The sequence below is a fragment of the Haliotis rubra genome, unplaced genomic scaffold (genome assembly GCF_003918875.1).
Source record: "Haliotis rubra isolate DU_JTF1 unplaced genomic scaffold, ASM391887v1 Scf469, whole genome shotgun sequence".
Lineage (NCBI taxonomy): Eukaryota > Metazoa > Mollusca > Gastropoda > Lepetellida > Haliotidae > Haliotis > Haliotis rubra.
Genome location: NW_025767156.1, coordinates 426,296 through 440,850, shown reverse-complemented (window position 1 = coordinate 440,850; position 14,555 = coordinate 426,296).

Below are 14,555 nucleotides of genomic sequence, written 5' to 3'. Positions count from 1 at the left end.
TCCGAATAACCACAGTGCTTTGCCTGTAACAACACTTTAACGTAGAGATACGTAGTGTTATGTTCACTTTGAGGCGCTAATGCAGGAAAAGCCAAAATGACCCTGATCAAAGAGATTTATGATTTAACCAGGCTTTGGGTGACATTGATATTCAAGAAATTCAAACTATAATTTTTATAAATTTCAGTTTACGATAAGCATGCAGCAAATGATAGTCGAGTAGACTTGGCCCAGAATGTCTGAAAAGAATCGGTTCATTAATTCAGGTAAACATGCCATTCGTCACGTTTCAGGACATACTACTGCAGCTGGGCGTGCTTCCTGAGCACACAGGCGGTGAGGTAGCCTAGCGGTTAAAGCGTTAGCGCATCACGCCGAAGGCCCGGGTTCGATTCCCCTCATGGGTACAGTGTGTGAAGCCCATTTCCGGCGTCCCCCGCCGTGATATTGCTGGAATATTGCTTAAAGCGGCGTAAAACCCATCTCACTCACTGACTCTTGAGCACACACCTTATCGGCACCAAAGAACCAGGAAGCACCAAAACCAGCATCGCCTAGAATAATACACAATATGATCATACTTCCATTGCAGGCGTGACATATCACATGTGAGATCCGCCTGGGCCATTCCAAGTTTGTAATAATTATTGAACGTTCAGGGTGATACCATGTGAAGATATCGGTATGCTGTCGAATAACCATGGCAAATACTATGATAGGTTGACCGTAATGGCATTCACGCCAAAATAACTTGGTTTCCGTTCTTGTGGAAACTTAGTGGATACTGGGTAATGTAGGTTTCTGCTAGGTTTCTGTACCCGGAAACTCACAAGTCTATTGGTTTCAGCTTAGATGAAATGACAAGCTAAAAGTTTTAAACCCGGCTGACTAAATACAGAACTACTGAAAACTCAATTTCCACCTATCCAATCATTGTCCCCAGTTCACTTTCATTTGTACGCTCCTAAGAAGAACAAGAAGAAGAAAAAAATGAAATGTGACATCTCCCCACGTCTCGTGTTTCCATGATTGGATCGATGTTTTGGAATCTGCAAACATTTTGTCCCTGATCAAATAATGCTGTAAAATAATATTTGTTTATCATCGGAAAGGCGGGCAGTATGTGTATACTGGAGTTTATCCACGCCGACCGTGTCATTCATCACCAGTTTAATCTGAAAGTGTCAATGTTTCGCATAAATCTTTCACGAATACACATTTAAATATACTGTTGTGTTTTCGATTGCGTTGTTTTACAAATTGCGTTCTGATGCTGCCAATTTGCGTATTGGGAGATCTGCCCATTTGCGTATTGAGATCTGCCAATGCGCATGTGAGTTGTCACATCGAATGTTACAAAACGGTTTTCCTTTCTATGCATAAATATTCGAAATAAATTCTCTTTTCTTCTCCCCTAGGTACAGAAAGGAAACACGACCTCGAAATCGAGACCTTGTAAGCTTCAGAACAGACACATCGATGAACTCTAAACACGCTGACGTTCATATCCCACGGGACACAGAAGGAAGTATGATTATCAGCCTGATATATCGTCTGTTAGGATACATGAACTGCCATTCCAGTGCCAGGAGCAACACACCAGATCACATCAGATGTTCACCAAACCAGAAATATAGTTAGAGCAAATAGGATAATGATTAAGAGATATGATCAATCTATTTTTCTCGTATTAACTTTCGATCAGATGTGGCTGTTAGCAATTTCAGACCTAATGTGGTACAGGATATCTCTGAACAAATATCCAAGTGGGGAGTAATATGAACGAACAACCGCTTCCTTGCTATTGGAGGGAGGATTCGGTTTTCAATAATGAGTGAGTGAGTGAGTTAATATTTAACGTCACATCGGCAATATTTCAGCCAAATCGTGATGAGTACATATTGGTCATTGAAATGTAATATGTCTATCTTAGAAAAACCTGTCTTCAAAGGACAGTAAAACAACTACAATATCACAATTACAACTAAAACTAGTGTGGAAAGTTAACACTAATAGCACTATTTGGATAATACAATATAAAAACGGGCTACAGATCGCCAACAACTGGAGGTAGATCACCAAACTAGGGACCATGGGGACTTACATTACTTTTGCTACCTGCATGGACCCTAGCTGGATTTTCAATAATGAAAACATTTTTGGAGTCAAACATTCTAAATATAATCGTAAGAATTGTATTAGAACTTTCAGCTCACTTTCTCGCTTGTGAAGCAGTCATTGTATTTGGGATCCTAAACCTATTGAATCTGAACAGGAATTTTTATGGTGATATTCTTCTTGCCACGTAACATATAACAATCATTAAACATTTCACACCTACACGATTTCCCACTAGGTATCATGAATATAGGAGTCAACTAACAGCAAATAACTGCCAGCGTTATATTTAATCAAAATGAAACTTTTGAGCAAAGAAAAAGGAAACTTGAATTTCTTATCAGTTCTGTTTCAATTCTTGAAGCTTAGCGTCTATTGTAATACTATTTACTTACGACCCATCCTGACAACTTGCCAATAAGTGGATGTAACTAGATATTAATTAGTTCCCGATACCTTTAATCTAGAATGTTGCTGTGCAGTATTTCTAGCAGTTTTCTTAATATCGAAGGTATACACAATCTGATGTACACTCCCATTATCAAACTATTCCAGATGTTACGACGATTATTGTGTAACACATAAATGCCTCAAATAGTTAGTTATTATTGTGTTAATGGAAATCCTGAATAACGAACTGACAAGGCGACAGAACATGACAAGAGAATTGACAATCCTATATATTTCCCCCTTTATCCAAATCATTTATCCCAGCAGCAAAATTATTGGTATTTCCGTTCTTTCGGTGTTTAGACTCACATTTCTTTGGCTGAGACGGCCTCAGGCTGCGGCTGTCATGCTAACCGAAACATTTGTCACACTTTCAGAACGTCTTCAACGCCAACTTACTGTGTCCAGGACACGTGTATTTGTCTCTGGGGCATATGGTCTCAAATGAAGTCAGCAATGTTATCTTGATAAGGATCTGAGAGGTTTACCAAATCGTTAAACATTTAGCTGTTTCACTTTTCTGTGTCCCCGGATTCCGGGCTGAGATTATTGGAAGAGGACCAATGTATCTTCCAGGAATTCAAAGCTTGTGATGACTTACACGACTTCCCCTCCTCCTATCACATTTTAATATCAAGTGAGTTTTCATAACAGCTTACATGCACCAGACTTCATTACTTATTGTGTTGCAGTGCTCAAATATCCACTGTAGATGCACAAAGATCATCACTGAGATATCTATGTGAATCTAAATTGTATCTACATGGGTCCTCGGGAAGTGAGTATGTCACTTACTTTACGCCACAAGCAGCAATACCATGCCAGTTTCATCATGGTTAACAGCAGTTCCATAATGAAATGACATCTAGTTAGGAAGGTCTTACATTGTACACCCCGACCCGATCATGTGTAGGTTACTGAACCCTTCTGTACCCCTCAGTTACCTGAGGCTGCTCAACATGTTACTGAGCCTTTGGTGAATTATATTTTCTCTGAATTTGCATACATGTTGACAGTTTCTGCTTTAAATCAAGATTTTAATTAAAAGCAACGAGAGAGTGTTTAAGAAAAAAGACTTTCACATCCCTATACTCATGGGCGTGAAACTATTTCCATATTACTGATTTTCCTTTCATCTGTATTCTATCACAGGAAATGATAACTTTTTATCATGATATTAAAAGATTCAAACTGTGCGTCTTCAGAGATAGCACATTTAAGTTTCACTCTAAAAAGGACATGGTTGTTCTGAAAATATAACATGCAAAAGACATTTCTGTGCTGAATGTGTTATAAAACATTGATATCATAATTATATTTCTTTATATCGTGGCTGTTTTTAGTGATCCATTCATATCATTTCGAGGATGTTTTCCCCTTTGCACCAAACGGAATTTGTTTCTGAGGATGGTGGGGAATAGGTGTTCATTTGAACTGCCATTGGGTACATGACAACAAATTCTGTAAAAATATCGCAACCCATGTCCGTGGAATATCAAGTTTGATCTCTTCCTGAAAATTACGATTCCCACTGTATAATCCACGTTGACCAGGAAGTGATATTCATCAATATTAAGGACAATTTCTAGTGTCACTTTGGGGCTCATTACACTCTATACACACACACACACACACACACACACACACACACACACACACACGTCAAACAAGGAAATACTTCATATAAATAATCACAAACACAAACCTAGTACTTCAAATCATTAAGTTTCTATCGACATCAGTTTGACGTCATATTTCGTGTCCTTCAACTCAAATGTCAACTTGTAACAGGCATCACAAGATTTGTTGAATCTACCATGATCATGGCCCCTTTTCAGTGAGTGTTTATACATTTGCAACATAGACGAAGGAATCCTTGTAACCACCAGCTTAGCCAAGTCGACAATGTAGAAAAATGTCACAACCACTGCCTTTGTCTGATTGGTTTTATGTCTGAGAGCAATTGTGTAGTCCCTAGAGGCAGACTTCTAGTGTGAAAGAAGAAAAACGTGGCTGCAGGTCTGCATGCAGCCAATGAAGTGTATGGACAATTAATTATTGCAACAGGTTTCTTTATGATGATGGGTTTCGGTACCACATGCTATTCCAGTCTATATTTGTAGCGATATGACATCTGTTGGCTGAGAATATCGTGGTGATGTATTCGGTTCCTTGACGATGTAATTGGACTTTTGTATGTGGAGATATTCTAGCACACTATTTTTCTGAGTCATTACGATTTTTCTCCTGCTTACTGTATCTCAGCTCTCTCATTTGACCCATATTCCCCGGTATCCCCTGTTGACCCCTCTATAATTCTCCGGTTTATTATAAGACCGTTCTTAGATTCTCAGCAAGAATATATACCCAATGATGGTCAAACAGCAACGACAGGCCATCCCAGATTCCAGTATTTACAGACGTCCGTGATGAAGGTTGAATAGTGTTGACGATTATGTTAAACAGCATTGACTGGTGCACTTATTTTGAACTGTTTACTTTCCATTATCTTTATCACTTTGTCCTGTTTCCTTTTTGTCTCCCCTGTTATTTCTTCATCCTTTTTTTTATGCCCCTTTACGTCTTAACACTGACTGTGTGGCCCATGCGTGAGAGCGTGTCGCAAAAGTCACGTGTGTAGGTATTTCCAAAAGCATGGGGTGTATGACAGCAAGGAAATATTGTAGTCACGTTGGCCGGAATACTAATAATTCACGCTTACTTTTAATGTACCACTTCATCGTGTGAAGAGCGGCCCTCAGAATCATAGCCACCTCTTCTTATAGGTTTCCACAAAGTCACAAACAACTACGATCTTTCTTTCATTTGGTTTGCCTTCGACATTAAAAACTGACACTTCTTGAACTCTTGAAACAGTCCCTCCTTTCCTCAAAAGCTGGTGGCATGTTGGTACATGCAATAACGTTAACATGTTGACGCATTTGGGCACTTTCTCACACAGACAAAACATATCAAATCTATATTTAGTATGGATTTGACTTTAGTGGATTGCGCCATCACATGCTGTGTATTACAGGGGCTTGATCTGACAGTCGAGTTGTTATTGGTATTGGTGAATGTAGACGAAATGTCTAGACGTGTAGACCAACGGCCTTTATTGTAAGGCCCTACCCAGGGTTGATCACATTTGGGAACAGATTTCGGTACTTGTAAAGCTATAAGTATTCCTGTATATGGAACTTGTTTGGCAATAACAACTCAATTCGCGTTCTTTGGGATTATCGAATTTGTTGTATTGTTGTGGGGGAGGTTCATTTGGGATATATAGTCAAGCGGCAGTCAAGTTACGTTGTTAATGCCTGTCCTCTTCTTCATTCCCTTTAAAGGGTAACGCAGACCTGAGACTGTTTTGGTGCAGTGTGTTGAACGGAGTTGCATTACTTCTGTCTCATTTGCTTGGATATCCCCGGCAAGCTTACAGAGCAAAACCGAGAGATTCCTGTCTGTCACCTAGGACGAATAACTTCAATCTGAAATCTCTCAATGCTAGCGTTAAATATGGACTGTGCCCGAAAATGTGACTCTCAGGTCCATCCTTCGTGCATACCTAAACACGCTCAAACAGTGACAGAAACTAATTAGTTTTTTTAATAACATACACAAAAACCCTTTAAAATGGCAAATATCTACTAGTCCTCATTATATTGTGATTTGATTCAGGGACTATAGAAACAGTGCCATTTTCTCGCTCATGGTGTCATCTGAAGTGTTTTTGTGGATTACAAATAAAAGTTTTACAGGTTTAAAAGATGGCATGTTTCGAAATCATTGCATCGACATGATAAAATAATTATCAGTTATTTATCTTGTGTTTGTTTTTATGGTTTCTCTATGAATGCCACACGAAATGTACGTGGAATTTCTGGCTTCACCTTTTATAGACTATGACAATGTGTGCTGTATAATAAGGATAATTCCGTCCACAATCACTGAATTGTAGCAGTATGCATACATGCTACGCTGAAACACAAGGGAATATGCAATGCAAACTGGATCAATATCATATGCAGTACATAAAATCATTAAGTTTCGCACGATATCAGTTTGACATCATATTCCATGCCATTCACTTGAGGCGACAACTTGTTGCAGGAGCACCTCAAGACAGGTTTAATCAATCACGAACATGCCCCCTTTCACTGAGTGTTTGTACATTTGCAAGGTAAACGGATGAATCCTTGTAATTACCAGCTCAGCCAAGTCTGCAATGTAGAGCAATGTCACAATCACTGCCACTGACTGATTGGCTTACTGCTACCGATCTAGACCGATCGTGTAGTTCCCAGAGGCAGAATTCTTATGAGAGAAAGAGAGAATCTAGGTTGCTGGTTTGCAAACAGCTAATGAAGTGTAAGGATACTATAATACAATTACGCTAAATATAGAAGCGCAAAACGGAACAAATTTGGACTTAAACTGTCGCTGATAAATCCTACTGCAAGAACGCCCAAAGGCTTAAATTAGAAACAAGCAAATGTGGTAAGAAAATTCTGTGATGAATTGTGTAAACATGTTATGTAGTAAAAATACACACAGCAGTGACCTGGCTCTTGTTGTGTTGTTAAATGTGCATTTCCAGATTCCCTATTTGTCTCTGTCTCTCTGTCCCGCCGTCATATTGCTGCAATATTGCTAAAAGCGGCGTAAAACCCAACTCACTCACTCTATCTCTCTGTTTCGTTTCTATTTGATCGGTACTTTATAAGACTATTTTCAGATTACCGATTAGAGTAGTCCTCCTCAATGCTCATCCCAGAACCAGATACTCAGAGACTGGGCAGTCAGCCTTTTTGACTTGGAAAAATGTGTACTCCTGTCGTCGTGCCTTCATGCGTCAAGAATCGTGGATAATGCTTTCAGTTCACTCAATTTGTCTGGGTTATGGAATGTTGTTGACTGTAAACAGGTACAGGTAAACAGCTCACATTGAAACACCAAGCTTTCCACTATGATTATTACTTTCTTTCTTTCTGTCTCGTTGAATATATCCTTCCTGTCTATCCCCTCTTGTTCCCTCCGCTTCATCTTTTTCGTGTTTGTTTCCTTCTTAAATTCAAGATCACTTTCTCAATCCTCTGTTTAAATTACCTCATTTCTTTACGCCTCCTATATATCTCCCTTCTAATCTTCATTCCACTGTCACCCACTCTATCAGCTAAGTTCAAAATGGCCCTTCTCTGTATCCCCCATTACCCAGCATCTGTCTATACATGCATCTCTCCATGCGTGTTTTAGTCTACACGCCCATATTGAGAGCGGACCCAACTGCCTATGGCTTTGATAGGCCCAATAGCTGTTATTGACTGACGATATGCAATCCCATATAACGCTTTCAAAGGGAAACATGTAAATAGGCATTAAGACCTGCTGCCTTCTTGTGTTAACACCAATATTCATTGTGTCTGGAAAGCTTAAATGAACTGCTTATCGATTGCATCTGTTTCTAGTGAAGTAACAGCAAATATCCATAACGTGCCCTTCCTCACTGTCGAACACCTACCTTACCTCACTCGTCTTTGATCAGTTTCTTTGTCGCTTTTACGTTTCTTCTTAATAACTGACAAAAAACACGTTTGATGCCTACGTGTCTGGGATTGTTAATGATCTACCGATGCATTATAACAGTAATCGTCATATCATTGACTGATTGCTTTGTTTAACGCTTCTTTCAGTAATTCAGTTATACCTTGGTATGTCAGCTTAATGCCTTAGGAAACTCCAGCATGATCCTGATCTTAGATGTAAGTTACAGTAACTTTTTTAAAAAGCGTGAGAAGCCGTATGGTGTTCATAGAATCATAAACATCATGAATCCGAGATTTGCAACTTATTATTTAATCATTCTGTCACACAACAAAGGGACTTTATCAAATAGCATGATGGCTCATCATGAGAGAGTGACCCGTGAAGATCCGGGTTAGAATTGATCTTCAGTAACCCATGCTTGTCGTAAGAGGCAATTAACGGGATCGGGTGGTCAGACTCGCTGACTTGGTTTAGACATGTCATCGTATCCTATTTGCGTAGATCTATGCTCATGCTGTTGATCACTGGATTGTCTGGTATACATATAGCTGAAATACTGCTGAGCGCGGCGTTAACCAACCGGCCAAATTCTTTCTGAACATAATGTGTTTTCTTAACCTATTTGGTTGTCAGACAGTTGGATGTTTGCTCACATTAACAAATTGTCATTTACCTGTATGTACAGTTTCCTTTTTTTTCTTACTTTCCTCTCTGATCTTCAGTTGCTGTAATATAACTGAAATGACAACTACCCAAATGGTTCTATAAACTTACTTACATGATGCTGAAATTAATCGAAGAATATGATAGCACAGACTTGTCGACGACTGATTAAAGATGGTAAGAGGATGTAAGAGGATTGATGGAAGTATGGACGGATCAGATAATGGATACATGTAATGTGAGAATGTGTAGCTTGTCAGTAAATGTTCGGAAACTGCGACGTCAGACTTACAAACTTTTTCAAGTTAAAAACTTTCATAAGACTTCAGTCATTATTCACAGGATCAGGATCAGCCTTGTGGTCAAAGTGTTCGCTCGTCACGCCGAAGACTCGGGTTCGATTCCCACACGGGTACAGTGTTTATACCCCCCCGTGATATTGCTGGAATATCGCTAAAAGCGGCGTAAAGCTAAACCAACTCACTCACTCACTCGCTCGCTCCTACACAATGTTCTCTCCACTCATGTTCAGTCGAAAGAACAGGAACCACTCAAAGGTGTCATTTGTGTTGCACATTAATATTCGAAGTCACATATCTATTCTTCTCCAGTACGTACAGAAAGGAAGCAGGACCTCAAAATTACGTCCTTGTAAACTGACTGACTGACTGAGGTTGGTTTTACGCCGCTTTTAGCAATATTCCAGCAACATCACGGCAGGGGACACCAGACATTGGCTTCACACATTGTACCCATGTGGAGATTCGAACCCGGGTCTTCGGCGTGACGAGCCAACGCTTTAACCACTAGGCTACCCCATCGCCCCTCCTTGTAAACAGCACTAAACAATGTCCCAATATGACTGAAACTTCAATACAGACACATCCACTAAACACTTCATCCAGTGGCTGAATCTCATATCCCATGGGACACAGATATATCAGACTGATATATCGTCTGTGAGGATACATGAACTGCCATTCAAGTGCCAGGAGCAACACACCAGGTCAGATCAGATCTTCACCAAACCAGAAATATAGTTACAACAGGATAACGTTTAAGAGAGGGTGTCAACATTTCAGCTTCCGTATAAAAAATATTAATTCTTGATCAGATGTGGGTTTTAGCAATTTCAGTAGAGTGATTGGTTCAAACGCCTAATATAGTACAAAATTCTGGAATATTGCTAAAAGCGGCATAAAACTACAATCGCTCTACTTTTATTACAATTTCAGCGACGATTCGGCACAGGATCTAATACCATTGTCAACAAGTGATAACCAATCTGCACAACGTCCATCCTACTTCAGGTAGAAAAGTTATTTATCAATTTATTTTATCCCAAGCTAATAACCCGATCTCCATGATCGCTCTCAACGATGAAAATAGTACCAAACCTCCGCGATTCTAGTCTAACTTTCAGATACCATCTGCTTTTTTATACATACGTTAGAATACGTGTTTGAGCCAGAGTTAGAGCGAGGTGTTGCTTGTGTAATGCTAAGGGGAATGAGCCAATATCCGAAATAAGAGAATACGACATTGCCTGCCGTCTGTCACTGAGGACTATGTGTATCAAACTGTCAGCCAGAATTCAATACTGTTACTACTAAAACAAGAAACGTTCTCCTAAACCAGGACCATTCAAATTTCATTGTTACCTTAAATATAAAGGTGTCTGGGCCAGACAAAGCTTTCTAAGACCAGTAATTTCATCTGACAAAGAAAACATGGTAAAAAACAATGGCTAGCGTTGTAATGGATCTGTCAGCGCTGTTAACCGTGTAGGCTCATTCTTCTTATTTAGGAGCTTGGTTTTAGTATTTGGCCTCCTAACCGAGCGAGAGATTCCTTGCCAGTTTCTAACCCTCTTTCATCTGAGGTCAACTGTCTCAAACATTTACGGACCCTAAATCAATGTAACCCAAGTTGTATTTGAGAGATTTACGTTGGACAAGTGTGTCCACATGACGTGACGTCTTATGTCACGTGATACATACGTTAAAAAGTTTAACATCTGCATGATATGTCACTAGATATTCAGAAAAGGGCGTAAATGAACACACAAAAAACAGTCTGAAATCTATATTGTGGTTCAAAATGAAATTATACCGGACAACTGAAGAAATAGCAGTATCGGGGTTTTGTATAGGATGGTACAACATTAATGGTGTAACTTCCATTACATATTGTATAGTTATACTGACGGCGATATTTTCTCGTCATACAGAAGAACTTTTCCTGATAATTTATGTCCAAGCTGTTGCATTACTCATTACACGGTATGAAACCCTGTTTCTTGCGTTTTATATTTCTATAATGTTGGATTGCTGAAAGTAAACATCTGCGGGAGACTGAGGCTACGTGAGGACAGTAGTGCCTTTCACACTCTTGAGTTTTGTAAAATATTGTGTGTATTTCAATTCACAAATGTCACATTGTCTCCTGAGCAAAGGAGTAGTGGAAGGTGAATTTCCTTCCCGAGGTGAAATTTCCCGTCGTGCTGGAGAATATTTCGCTCAAATGACGACGTGCATGCGTGTGTATGTGTATGTGCGGATGCTTGTACTAGCCCAGGCTTAACCTGGTTTTAGAGTGCTAGCCCACTGAGATACCATGCCGCAGTTAAGCATGAATACCCCACTCAGACACATTATACTGACTCCGAGCCGACCAGTCCTTGTTGTACCCATTAATGCCGAGCGTCAGGCAGGGGACCAACAAGTACCAGATTTTAAAGTATTTTGGTATGCCGCGGTCGGGGATCGAACCCACGATCTTCCGCTCTCCGGGCGGACGCTTTAACCACTACACCACGGAGGCGGTTCCTCAAAAATATATTACTATTTAATCACGACTAACCCTTATAAGTCATTTATCAGTGGATGGTAAGCTAAATCCTTTTTTTTTTTATTTCGTACTGAAGAGGCCACAGGCCTTTAGTACATATACATATATTATGGGGAATTACATAAATAAATATATTTACATTACAGTGAAAAAACTTTTGTTCTATACAACATTGCAGTGTGGATGAACATGGCAAGATTTTGTAATATATTTTGATTTTTACTGCTTATAAGGGTAGAGAATTTTATGATGCTTGGATGGATATAGTAATATCTTTTAATGTATTTACAACGTATTGAATTATATGATGGACAGATGAGGAGAAAGTGATATAAGCTAAATATTGATTATATTAATCACATTTTACTGCAGTGTTCCTGTGTTATATGTCTAGCCGTTATCATAATATCGAAGGCATGCATATCCTGCGCTCCGGTCATCAAATAGATCCAGTGGCTTCACAGGAACAACAAAATCCATGAATTGCATTTTTTTTCATTGTGATATCGATAGCTGTCAAATATAATATCGAGCAAATATGACAACATTACATGACATGAGGAACGATTGCAATTTAAATATTTCCCTTTACACGCGTTATTTGTTCTTGCAGAAATATTATTGGTATGTTTGACCTTTTCGCGTTAGAATCAGGTTTCTTTGTCTAAGACGCCCTCGGGCAACAACTGTCATGTTATCTGGTAAACCACACTTTTAGAACCTCTTCATCGCTAAATGTATATGTCCTGGACAAGTGTACTTGCCTCTAGGGCAAATGATCTCGAACGACGTTAGTAATGTCTTCATTACAATAATATGAGTGTAAAGGTTTTCCAAATCTTTAAACTATTTGTCCGTATTCCTTCCTGGTTGGTTTGCCTTTCTTTTCTGTGTCATGTTAAGGAAATGACTAATCCGTTGGCACTGATGCCGATGAACCTTTGTAATGGGATATCAAGTCTGGATTAAATGTACAGCAGCAATACTTCTTTAGAAATCTGAACTTCTTTCTCCTTGGAAATTGTGGGACACCGGAGCAATTTATCCTCCAGGAATCCAACCCTTTGATAACACTTTCTGTTCAAAATAAGTTGTAGGGATATGTGATGTACAATTTACCATGTTTTCTTGTTTTGTAATTCAGTCTTCTGGCAACATTTAAGGCACCTGTGTGGAATCTGAATTGTATCTACCAGTCACTGGGGCAGTATGCAATGGTTTGTTACAGCGCAAGCAACAATGTCATCCCGATTACCATGCATGTGATGGTTGATAGTAGTTTTGTAATGATCCATGCACTCGTTTTGTGTTATTGACAATCGGCAAGGTGATATATCGTATCTGCCCGATCCCAACTTTTGTCCTATCTTAACAAGCACAGGGAAGTGAAGACAAATTATGCACTGAGTGAAGACGTGTTCTTCTACATGGTACTAATACCATTGGTGAAGTTTAGTGTCTTTGTGTCTTGCTGAGACGTACATATTAATATGTCTGTATCCCCGTTCGTTCATGGTCCTCATTGTGTTCAACAAGTAAGTTACCAACAATCTATCTGTCTGTCTATCTGGTTCTTATCGATCATTCACTTCTGGTTAGGAATAGGCCTTCAGTACTTAACGTTCATTATAGAAACACACCAGACTGGACCACACAGCTTGGTTTTTTAACTTGGTTGAATAAGTGTCATCGTGCCCTCGTGGATCAAACATCGAGGGTCAAACATCGTGGATCATACTTCCTGCTGGATGTTAGTCTTGGTGACAGTGTTTTCAGAAGGTCATCTTTCCTCCATCATTATCACATTTTTTGTTTCTGTATGTCAACTCGTTCTGTATCGCTTTCTTTCCAACCCATCTCCCATTCTGTCTCTCCAACTCTTGTCCCTCTCCGCCTCTACGTTCCCTCTCTGTTTTTAACTTTAAATTCTTACTGAGAAATACTGAAATTCCTCACTTTCTTAGTCCTCTCTTTGTTTTTACTTCCTTCGTATCCCACTTTAGTCTACTGCTACAGTGAGTGAGTGAGTTCAGTTTTAGCCCGCTTTTAGCAATATTCCAGCAATATCACCGCGGGGGACACCTGAAATGGGCTTCACACATTGTACCCTTGAGGGGAATCGAGCCCGGGTGATCGGCGTGACGAGCGAACGCTTTAACCACAAGGCTACCCCACCGCCCCCAAGCTACTGCTAGAGCGGATCCAACTGTCTATCGCTTTGATGGCCACTATAGCCGCTGTTGGTTGACCAAATACACCGTATATTGCACATTAAAAGATAAACTTATGTAGATAGCATGAAGCCTGCAACATCCCGCACAGGTTCTTCTGTTAACGAGAATATTCATTGTGTCTGGAAATCTTTATTGATCTGGTCACCCATTACATCTGTTTCTAGTGAAGTAACATCAAAGATGCATTACGTGGCCTTTCTCACTGTCAAACTCCTACCTTACCTCACTGATCTTTGATCTTTCTCTTTTCTTTCGTCTGCGTCCAGGAACAGGCTCCACGACTTGCGAAAACTACTTCCCACACTCATATGTCTGGAGTTGGTTATCAATTGCCGATACATCTAGAACTAGTAATATGTGTGTTATTGAGTGGTATGTATACCGCTTCGTACAGTAGTGCTCTCATGTCACCTTAACATGCAAGGGAAGCCTGACGTGATCCTATTTATTAACTTGTTTCACTTAGGGGAAATTACAGTGGTACGTCGGCGGCCATAAAATGTATTTTGATATTGAACATAAACACGTACTTTATCAGACTTGTGATCATGGTCATTTACATTGTGATTGTAGGTAGGGTGACCGATCATTTAATAAAGTACAATATTTTCCAAAAGTGTCAAGTGGTTGGTTCTTTTGGGAACTCTGCGGACGCTTATGGTTATTTCGAGGGACCAGCGTTTCAAACTGATA